Consider the following 12,479-nt stretch of genomic DNA (forward strand, 5'->3'; position numbering starts at 1 on the left):
GTATAGTGGACATATGAAATTATATTACTTTCAAGTTTATGGCATAATAATTTGACATTTATATAACTTACTTTATTATAACCACAGTAAGCCTAGTAACCAACCATCTGTCACCATACAAAGTTATTATGATATTATTGACTATTTTTCATATGCTTTACATTGCATCCTGTTATTTTATAACTGAAAGTTTGTACCTCTTATTCTCCTTTACCTTTTACACCTATCTTACCATCCCCTTATACTTTGGTAACCATTAGTTTGTTCTCTGTATCTATGAGTCTTTTTCCGTTTTAAAACGAAACTACAAAATGGTTATGGGCTAAAATACCCTTCTAAATAACTAATGATTATACAGTTGGGAAACAAACCTGTAAAAACAGTTGAAATATCCTGGTAACTTAACAGCTGGATGTTCTATTGATGTATTCTGAGTAAAATGCCGACCAGAAAATTGAATTAATTAGCTACTTGGACACCTCAGAATTTAACATTATTCAAATGTACTAGGAATACTTTTTTCCCTATAATTATCTGATTACATGACTTAAAGAAAAATAGCACAGTCATAAACATCTATGTATTAAAAGCTGCACATCAACAACTTATTATAGTGCTGTGGTGGAACTGTTCACTTGGCACAAGCCACATGGACAGAACTAAAATGATTTTTTTTAAAAAAAGCTATACAGACATACCTCAGAGAGAACGTAGATTTGGTTAGTCTCAATAACTTGCTGCAGCCTCTATAACAGCACTTGGTGCTTCACGTTGCACTTTTATTATGTTATAAAGATGGATTCTTTCCTAAAACCTTATAAACCAACCTCTGCTAGCTTCAGACTTTTCTTCTGCAGCTTCCTTACGGTTCTCAGCCTTCACAGAACTGAAGAGATTTAAGGTTGGCTCTGGATTATGCATTGGTTTATGGTAATGTTGTGGCGAGTTTGATCTATCCAGGCCACTAAACCTTTCTCCATATCAGCGATGTCTGTTTCACTTTCTTATCATTTGTGTGTTCACTGGTGTAGCACTTTTCATTTCCTTCAAAAACTTTCTTTTGCATTCACAACTTGGCTAATTGGCACAAGAAACCTAGCTTTTGGCCTATCAGTTTTTGACATGCCTTCTTCACTAAATCATTTCTAGCTTTTGATTTAAATTCAGAGACATGTAACTCTTCCTTTCAATTGAATATTTAGAGGTCATTGTAGGGTTATCAACTTGACTAATGGCCCAGGAGAGAGAGAAAGATGGGGGAATGGGCCCTCAGTGGAATAGTCGGAACACATAGCATTTACTAGTTAAGTCCACTGTTATATGAGCATTGTTCTTGGTGCCAGAAACAAATACAATAGTAACATCAAAGATCACTGATCACAGATCACCATAAGTTGGGAGAATTACCAAAATGTGACATAGAGGCACAAAGTGAGCAAAAGCTGTTGGAAAATTGCTGCAAGCAGACTTGCTCAATGCAGGGTTGCCACAACCCTTCAATTTCTGAAATCCACAATATCTGTGAAGCCAATAAAGCAAAGCAAAATACAACCAGGTATGCCCGTGTCCTATTTAGAGATTTTTGACAACTAAACAGAAGACGTTAAACCAACCCTTATCCTAAGTAACTGCACCCCAAATCACGACAACAAAAAGAATATTGAAAAACATTCACATTGACTTATAACTCCACTAAGTTTTCTTTATTTTATTATTATTTTTCCATCTCCAATTATCCCCTCTATGCTCCCCTCCACCTCCCCCCACTCCCTACCTCATCCCATAGCCCCCTCAATCACAAAACTGTTGTTCATGTCCATAAGTTCTCTCTTTTTCTTTCTATTTTGTTCAATCTTTCCACTCCTCCAAAGCCCCACCCCACCTCAACCCCATTCCCCCTGCCCAGAGCACTCTACCCGCCGTCTATGAGTCTGTCTCTATTTTGCCTGGTAAGTTTTCTGACTTCTGAAATGTATGTTGTTGTTTTTGTCCACTTTTAACTGATTTTTGTTCTTATATCGTTGAGTATTTTATTTATCCTAGGTTCTAACCTGTTGTCAGATATGTGATTTTAAATATTTTCTCTGTAACTTGTCCTTTTATCTTCTTAAAAGTTTCTTTCACAACAAAAGTTTGTAATTTTTACCAAGTCTAGTTCATCAAAATTTCCTTTTATGAATCAAACTTTTGGAGTCAAATCTACAAACTCTTTATCTAACAAGAGATCGTGAGATTTCTTCCATTTTTCCCCCTTAAAACTTCTATAGTTCCACATTATATATTTAAATCCATGATTTATATTATTTTGTGTATAAGATGTGAGATTTAAATCCAGGTTTATTTTTCTAATCTATGGATGTCCAGTTGCTCTGGCATTATTTGTTGAAAAGATTATCTTTGTATTGATTTGTTTCTGGACTCGAGCCTTGGAAAAGAAGACCTTGGTGTGCATCTTGGTCCTGTCCAAATGCACCTAGCACCAAAAGAGAGGACCTTAAACCATGGGTTGTTGATAGCTCCAAACAAGGTACTCAAGGCCAGTCACAAACAATGTCTGACATTGGTTTGCACCAGAGACACTCCAAAGAGACTGAGAGTCCTAGAATATCTACTTAATACATAGAAACAAACCCAAATAGGCAGCCAAAGTGGGGAGACAAAAAAACAACCCCCAAGTGAAAGAACAAAAGAAGTCTCCAGAAAAAGAGCTAAATGAAATGAAGATAAGCAATCTATCAGAAATAGAGTTCAGAATACTGATTGTAACAATGCTCAACAGGATGAAAACAGATATGGAAACTATGAAAAATGACCAGTCAGAAATGAGGAATGGCATAGCAGAAATAAAGAATACATTGGAAGGAATAAACAGCAGATTAGAGGAAGCTGAGGATTGGATCAGAGAATTAGAACACAGGGTAGAAAATATCACTCAATTGCATATCCAAAAAGAAAAACCAATTGAAAAACAGGAGGACAGTCTAAGGGAACTGTGGCACAACATGAAGTGTAAGAATATGTGCATCATAAGAGTGCCAGAAGAGATTGAAAGTAAGCAAGTGTTAGAAAACCTGTTTGAAAGAATAATGGCAGAAACTTCCCTAACCTGGTGAAGGAAAATGTCACAGAAGTTCAGGAGGCACAGAGAGTCCCAAGCAAGAGGGACCCAAAGAAACCCATGCCCAGACACATCATAATTAAAATGCCGAAAATTCAAGTCAAAGAGAGACTGTTAAAGGAAGCAAGAGAAAAGCAATCTGCTACATACAAAGAAGCTCTCATAAAGTTGTTTGCTGACTTCTCATCAAAAACTCTACAGGCCAGAAGGAAATGGCATGAAGTATTCAAGGTAATGCAATACAAGTATTTGAAACCAACACTACTCTATTCAGCAAGACTATCATTCAAAATAGATGGAGAAATAAAGAACTTCCCAGACCAAAAAACCCAAACAACAACAACAACAACAAAAGAAACAGGTAAAGGAGTTTATCACCACAAAACCAGCATTGGAGGAAATGTTAAAGGAACTGCTGTAATTAGAAGTAGAAAAGTAGAAATAGAGAGAGAGAGAAATATAGGCATAAAGAATTAAAATGACAATAGATAAGTATCTATCAATAGTAACCTTAAATGTAAATAGATTAAACACTCCAATAAAAAGACATAGGGCTGTTGAATGAATAAGGAAACATGACCCATATATGTGATGTCTACAAGATACCCACCTCAGAATAAAAGACTCACAAAGGGTAAGAGTGAAGGGATCACAAAAATTTAACCATGCAAATGGAAATTTAAAAAAAAAAAAAAAAAAAGCTGGGGTAGCAATACTCATGTCTGACAAAATAGACTTCAAAGTGAAGTACATAAAGAGAGACAAGAAAGTTTACTGCATAATACCACAGAGACGGATCCAACAAGAGGATATAATGCTGATAAACATATATGGACCTAATATAGGAACAACTAAGTTTATAAAAAAACTTCTAGAGGACTTTAAGGGAGAGATTGACAGCAATACAGTCATACTAAAGGATATTAACACTCCACTGACTTCACTGGATAGGTCTTCCAGACAAAAAATCAACAAGGAAACAGTGACCCTTAATGACACACTAGATCAGATGCATTTAATTGACATTTACAAAACATTCCACCCCAAAGGAGAATATACATCCTTCTCAAGTGCACACGGGACATTCTCAAAGATAAACCACATGTTAGGACACAAAACAAGTCTCTACAAGTTCAAGAAGATTGAAATCATATCAAGCATCTTCTAAGACAACAATGGCATGAAATTAGAAATCAACTACAATAAAAACACTAAAAAACATCCAAAAACATGGATGCTAAATAGCATGCTCTTAAACAATGAATGGGTTACCAAAGAGATCAAGAAAGATATCAAATATCTCCTGTAGATAAATGAAAATGAACTCACAACAACCCCAAATCTATGGGACACAATGAAAGCAGTCTTGAGAGGGGAAGTTCATAACACTACAGGCCTACCTCAAAAAAACAAGAAAAATTTCCAATAGATTCTCTAACCCAACAAATTAAAGACTAAGAAAGAGAACAACAAGAAAAGCCCAGAGTAAGTAGAAGGAAGGAAATAGTAATGATCAGAGCAGAAATAAATGACATAGAGTCTAAAAAAAAAATCAATACAAAAGATCAATGAAACCAAGAGTCGGTTCTTTGAAAAGATAAACAACATTGATGAACCTTTAGCCAGACTCATAAAGAAACAAAGAAAGAGGACTCATATAAATAAAATCAGAAATGAAAGAGGTGAAATAACAACTGACCCAACAGAAATACAAAGGAATTTAGGAAAATACTACGAACAACTATATTCTACCAAGATGGACAACTTGGATGAAATGGACAAATTCCTAGAAAAATACAACCTGCCAAAACTCAATCAGGAACATACAGAAAACCTGAATAGGCCAATAAGTGCTGATGAAGTTCAAGCAGTAATTTAAAAACTCACAGCACAAAAAAGCCCTGGTCCAGTTGGCTTCACATGGGGAGTTTCACCAGTCAAAGAACTATCATCTATCCTCCTCAAACTAGTCTAAAATATCTAAGAGGAAGGAACACTTCCATGCTTTTTTTTTATGAGACCAGTATTACCCTAACTCAAAAACCAGATAAAGACACTAAAAACAAACAGAATTGGAGGCCAATATCCCTGATGAACATAGATGCTAAGATTCTCAACAAATCAGCAAACTGGATCCAGCAATATATTTAAAACATCATACACCATGACCAAGTGGGATTTATTCTAGGGATGCAAGTCTGGTACAATATTCACAAATCAATAAATGTGATACATCACATAAACAAATTGAAAGACAAAAATCATATGATCATATCAATACATGCTGAAAAAGCATTCAATAAAATCCAACACCCATTTTTGATAAAAACTCTCAGCAAAGTGGGAATAGAGGGATCGTGCCTCAACATAATAAAGGCCATATATGACAAGCCTACAGCCAACATCATACTCAATGGGCAAAACTAAAACCTTTTCCCCTAAGAAGAAGAACAAGACATGGGTGTCCACTTTCACCACTCTTATTCAACATAGTACTGGAAGTCCTAGCCACAGCCATCAGACAAGAAGAAAACATAAAAGGCATCCAAATTGGAAAGGAGGAAGTAAAAGTGTCATTATTTTCATATTTAAGACTCAACCAAAAAACTGTTAGATATAATAAATGAATTCGGTAATTTAGCAAGATACAAATTTAACACCCAGAAATCAATGGAGTTTTTTTCTGTTTTTTTTTTTTTAAACGTATCTTTGTTGATTTCAGAGAAAGGAAAGGGTGGGGGGAGAAAGAAAAACATCAATGATGAGAGAGTCATTGATCGGCTGCCTAGCCAGCAACCCGGGCATGTGCCCTGACTGAGAATTGAACCCCGATCTCCTGGATCCTAGGTCGATGCTCAACAGCTGAGCCAAGCCCAGCTGGGCTCAAAGGCATTTTTATACACCAATATTGTACTCTCAGAAAGAGAAACTAAAAACAATTCCATTTACCATTTCAACAAAAAAATTAAGATACTAAAGAATAAAGTTAACCAAGCGGGAAAAAGACCTGTACTCTGAAAACTACAGGATGCTGAAAAAAGAGTTAGAGGAAGATATAAGCAAGACAAAGAATATACCATGTTCATGGGTTGGAATAATTAACATCATTAAAATGTCCATACTGCTCAAATTAATGTATAAATTTAATGCAATACCTATTACAATACCAACAGCATATTTCACGGAACTAGAACAAACACTTCAAAAATTTAAATGGAATCAATAAATTCCTCAAATAGCCATAGCAATATTGTGATAGAAGAACAAAGTTGGGGGGATCACAATACCCGATATCAAGTTATACTACAAAGCCACTGTTATCAAAAACAGCCTTGTACTGGCACAAGAAAGGACATATAGTTCAGTGGAACAGAACAGAGAACCCAGAAATCTACCCATGCCATTATGGTCTATTAATATTTGACAAAGGAGGCAAGAACATAAAATGGAGTAAAGACAGTCTCTTCAACAAATGGTGTTGGGAAAATTGGACCGGTGCATGCAAAAAAAATGAAACTAGATCCCCAATTTACACCACATACAAAAATAAACTCAAAATGGTTGAAAGACTTAAATATAAGATGTGAAACCATAAAAATCCTAGAAGAAAAAGTAGGTAGCAAAATCTCAGATATCTTTAGGAGCAATATGTTTGCCAATATGTCTCCTTAGATAAGAGAAACAAAGGAGAAAATAAACAAATGGGACTACATCAAAATAAAAAGCTTCTGCACAGCAAAAAAAACACACCCATCAACAAAACGAAAAGGGAACCCACTGTATGGGAGAACATATTTGCCAATGACACATCTGATAAAGGGTTAATATCCAAAATATTTAAGGAACTCAAACAACTTAACAAAAGGAAGACAAAAAAAATTCAATTAAAAAAATGGGCAAAAGACTTAAATAGACACTTCTCCAAAGAGGGCATACAGATGGATAAGAGACATATGAAAAAATGCTTAAAGTCACTAAACATCAGAGAGATGCAAACTAAAAACACAATGAAGTATCACTTCAGACCTGTCAGAATGGCTACCATCAACAAATTACATTTACACCATGGAATACTATGCAGCTATACAAAAGAAGGATCTCTTTCCCTTTGGAATAGCATGGATGAAACTGGAGAGTATTATGCTAAGGGAAATAAGCCAGTCAGAGAAATACAAGTACCACATGATCTCACTCATATGTAAAATATGATGAACAAAATAGATTCAGATACATAGAAGCATGGAACAGACTGTGAGATCTCAGAGGGAAGGCTGAGGTGGGCAGTGAGTGGGCTGAGATTAATCAAAGAAGTTATATGCTTATATGCTATGCATAACCTATGGACACAGGCATTGGTGTGGGGAAGGCCTGGGGGTGGGGTGGATGCAGGGTGGTGGGGATCAATAGGGGGAAAAGAACATCTGTAATACTTTCACCAGTAAAGATAAATTTTTAAAAAAGGTGAATGCCTTACATTTGTAATAGAAAAATAAAAAATACACTAAGAGAAAGAAAAGATTATCTTTTCCTCATTTATTTGCTTGTTCAACTTAGTGAAAAATCAGCTGGGCATGGTTTAGTGTGTCTACATCTATGTAATCTATTTTGTTTCAGTGATTTGTGTGTGGCTTTCTCTGCCAATGACACAAAATCTTGATTGCTATAGCTATATAGAAAGTTTCTACTGTTGGGTATTGTGTAGTGTGATTCTTCTTCAAGACTATTTGACTATTAATCTGTGTCGGCTGCTATAACAAAATACCCCAAACTTAGTGTTTTAAATAACAGACATTTATTTCTCAGCATTTAGGAGGTCCAGGATTCCAAGATCAGGTTGCCATCATGGTCAGGTTTTGGTATCAGCACTTTTCCTGGCGTGCAAAACATCTCCTCACTGTCTCTTCCCATTGTGGAGAAAGAGAGTGCACTGACTGACGAATGTCGGAGGGATGGAGGAGGGCAGGTGGGTTGGGGGGGAGAGAGTAACCAAAGAATTTATATGCATCTATGCACAACCCAAGGACATGGACAGTGGTGGGGAAAGGGACTGGGGAGGGGGAAGGGACGGGGTGGAACGGGTCATTGGGGAGAAAAAGGGACATCTGTAATATTTTAAACAAAAATAAAATTAAAAAAAAAAAAAAGTGCACTGGTACTTCTTCCTCTTCTAGGGTACTAATTCCTCATGACCAGACCTAAATTTAATTACTTTCCAAAGAACTCACCTCTCAATATAATCACATGGGGGGTTAGGGAGTCAATACATGATTTTAGGGAGACATAAACATTCAGTTCATAGTAGCTATTATAGGGGATGTGACTTCCCTTATAAATTTTAGAAGAAATATATTTATGTTAACAAAAATCTTCTCTAGAGTTGATGAGAATTTCACTAAACCTGTATAAATCTTTCCTCCTTTATACAGCTGTGTAGTAAGTCTTAATAAATTTTAATTTCACATCTTACTGTACAACCTTGTTCTCTCTCTCTGACTCTCAAAATTCCTTCTGTACCACAGACATTGTACTGTCATAAAGGCAAATTCTTCCCAATGCTTAAATCTGTACACACTTTATTATGAATAAGCACATTATTCTACTTGTATTATAATTTTAAATTTATCTCTATATTTATTTTTTATCACTTTGTTTAGCTTTCTTTTTGAGTACTATTTTATTGCATAACTATATAAAACATATTTTTCTGTTGCATCAATAAAAATTTGGTTTTGTTCTAATTTTGTTCTATTGCAAACAACTTTGTAAGGAATATTTTGGAACATGCCTTCTCATGGACATGCGTGACAGTTCAGTTGGTCACATGTTTGGAAGTGGAATCCCTGGGGTATTGGGTATGTGCATCTTCAACTTTATTAAATGTTGACAAAATGATTTTACTAAGTATTTAAATGTAACTCCTGTTACATAACCTCACGTCCTATCTAATTTTTGATATGTTAATATCTTTTAATTTGTGCTAATTTGATGGATATAAATTATTATTTTAATTTCAGTTTTTATTAGTATTTTTATGAGCACTCATGATTCTGTGTATTTTTTTCATTTTAATTTTTTTATGTATATATTTTTTAATCCTCACCTGAAGATATTTTTTCCATTGCTTTTCAGAGAGAGTGAAAGAGAGAGAGAGAGAGAGAGAGAGATCACTTTGAGAGAGACACGTTGATTGATTGCCTTCCCCAAGCACATTGACCAGTACCAGGGACCGAGCCTGCAACTGAGGTAAATGCCCGTAGCTGAAATGGAACCCGGGACCCTTCAATCACTCTAACCACTGAGCCAAACAAGCTAGGGTTTGTTTGCATTTTTATTGGGCAGTCTGTATTTCTTTTCTTTTTTTATGGTCTAGTCACATACATTGCTCCCATTGCCCCCCTGTCTTTTTTTTTTTTGGCTAAACTTAATATATTTTTGTAAACTTATAAACCAGTTTAAAAATGTACCAATTTCCTATACAGGAAACTTTGTGTGTTTGTGTGTGTGTATGCATGTGTGTGTGTGTTTGTGCCTGCTTGTTTGTGCTTATGGAGAGATAGGTAGCATTTTATGAGAACAATGTATCAAAGACTGATTCTAATCCACATGAAAATTAAAAGGCATCATTTCATTTACAAATTATAATTATGAAACTAATTATGTAATTATAAAAATAGTGTAAATGTATATATTCTCCGTTATTCTCTAAACTTATTTAAAATATATATGTATAATAATATCTATATATACACAATGCATCTCAAGCCTGTAAAATATAGGAATATTTGCCAATAACAACACAAAGAGGACACTGGAAACAAAAATGTATTGGGCTAAAAAAAAGAATCTAAATATCAACTAAAATCCATAAGAACAAATGCAAAGAACAAGAAATAAGAAGGTGCCCGGCTGGGCGTGGCTCAGCAGTTGAGCGTCGACCTGGAATACAGGCGATTGGGGTTCGATTCCGGGTCTGGGCACATGCCCAGGAATTGTGGAATCGATCAATGACTCTCTCATCATTGATGTTTCTATCTCTCTCTCTCTCCCTCTCCTTTCCTCTCTCTGAAATCAATAAAGATATATTAAAAAAAGAAAAAGAAATAAGAAGGTTAATATAACAAAAACTATAAATATACACTTGCTTTTTTTCATAGCTCAGATTTTTCCAAAGACATATATTACATAAAATAATAATTATAAGTATGTATTGTTGGGTTTATAACTTTTATAGATACTATATGTACGACAATTGTACCAAAAATGTTAAAAAATAGAACTATATGGGAGTAATGTTTCTACAGCTCATTGGAATAAAGTTAGTATATATAGAGGCTAATTCTGATGAGTTTAATGTACATGGTAAGCCTTAGACTAAACACTGAAAAAATTACTAAAAAATATAGTAAAAAATTATTAAAGAAATTTAAGTGCTATAGTAGAAAATATTCACCTAACACAAAAAAGTAAAGGAGAAATTGAGAAATTGACATGAGACAAATAGGAAGCAAAATGTATGATGGCAGAAAATAAATCCAAATATATCAATAAAACATTACATCTGAATGGATTAAATAATAAAATCAAAATGTAGAGATTATCAGATAGGTTAAGAAAGCAAGATCCAGCCTGGCCGGGCGTGGCTCACCGGTTAAACATTGACCTAGGATCCAGGTGATCGGGATTCGATTCCCGGTCAGGGCACATGCCCGGGTTGAGGTCTTGATCAATGACTCTCTCTCATCATTGATGTTTCTATCTCTCTCTCTCTCCGTCTCCTTTCCTCTCTGAAATCAATAAAGATATATTTTTTAAAAAAAAGAAAGAAAGCAAGATCCAATTATATGCTGTTGGAACATCTTAGACTCAAACGCAAAAATAGATGGAAAGTAAAAGAATGGAAAATATATACCATGCAAACAAGAACTACAAGAAAACTGGTATGACTATATCAAAATAGGACAAAAGAAACTATAAAACAAAAGTTTTACTCGAGATAAAGACAGACATTTAATAATGATAAAGGGCCAATACATCAGAAGTTATAACAAATATAAGCATATGTACACCTAATAACAGGGCACCAAATACAAAAAGTGAAAAATGACAGAAATGAAGGGAGAAACTGACAATTTTGATGCTAATAACTGGAGATTTCAATACCTACTTTTTTTTTTTTTAATATATCTTTATTGATTTCAGAGAGAGGAAAGGAGAGGGAGAGAGAGAGACAGAAACATCAATGATGAGAGAGTCATTGATCAAGCCCGCAACCGGGCATGTGCTCTGACCGGGAATCGAACCCCGATCTCCTGGATCCTAGGTCAATGCTCAACTGCTGAGCCATGCCCAGCCGGGCAATACCTACTTTCAAGAGACAGTTCACCTATGCAGAAGATCAATGGAAACTAAGAGGATTAAAAAACGCTGTAAACAAACTAGACCTAAGATAAATCTGCAGAAAATTCTACCCAAAAACCAATATACATTCTTCTCAACAATATGTGGAATATTCTCCAGCTAAAACATATATTAGGTCATAAAAACCTCAGTAAATTTAAAATAGCAACAAGTAAACAAACAAGACAAACAAAAATTCATAGACACAGACCACAGTATGGTGGTTACTTGAGGCAAGGGAGGTTGGAGGGCAATAGAGGGTAAAGGGGTTATATGTATGACGATGGAAGAAGATTTGACTTTGGGTGGTGGGCATACAATGCAATATACAGAAGATGTATCCTAGAAATGTACACTTGAAACATAGATGACCTTATTAACCAATGTCAACCTAATAAATTTAATTAAACATAATAATTAAAATAAAATAATTTAAATAATAGTAAATATGTCCTTCAAAGACAATGAAATGAAATACAATTAGATGAACTTATATGCATATATATATGCATAGCCCATGGATAGACAATAGTGGGGTGAAGGCCTGGAGAAGAGTCACTCCCAAATATGTTGAAATAATACATGAATAATTAACCAAGAGAAATCCTAAAAAGGAATTTAAAAATACATTGATATAAATGAAAAAAAGGACACAACATACAAAAACTTGAAATGCAGTTAAAGCAATGCATAAATGGCAATTTATAGCTGTAAATGCTTATATTCAGAAGGAGAACAGACTTCATGCAATAACCCAAACTTCTACCTAAATACACTGGAAAAAGAAGAAAAAACAATATCCAAAAAACTACCAAGCAAAATAGAGACAGACTCATAGAAAAAGAGCAGGCAGACATCTCTGGGTGAGGGATGTTGGGGGGGGGGGGTGTGCAGAGGAAATGAACAAAATAGGAAAAAAAAATAGAGAACTCATGGACATGAACAACAGTGTGGTTATTGTGGT

The sequence above is a fragment of the Miniopterus natalensis genome, chromosome X, assembly GCF_054644295.1.
Source record: "Miniopterus natalensis isolate mMinNat1 chromosome X, mMinNat1.hap1, whole genome shotgun sequence".
Taxonomy (NCBI): Eukaryota; Metazoa; Chordata; class Mammalia; order Chiroptera; family Miniopteridae; genus Miniopterus; species Miniopterus natalensis.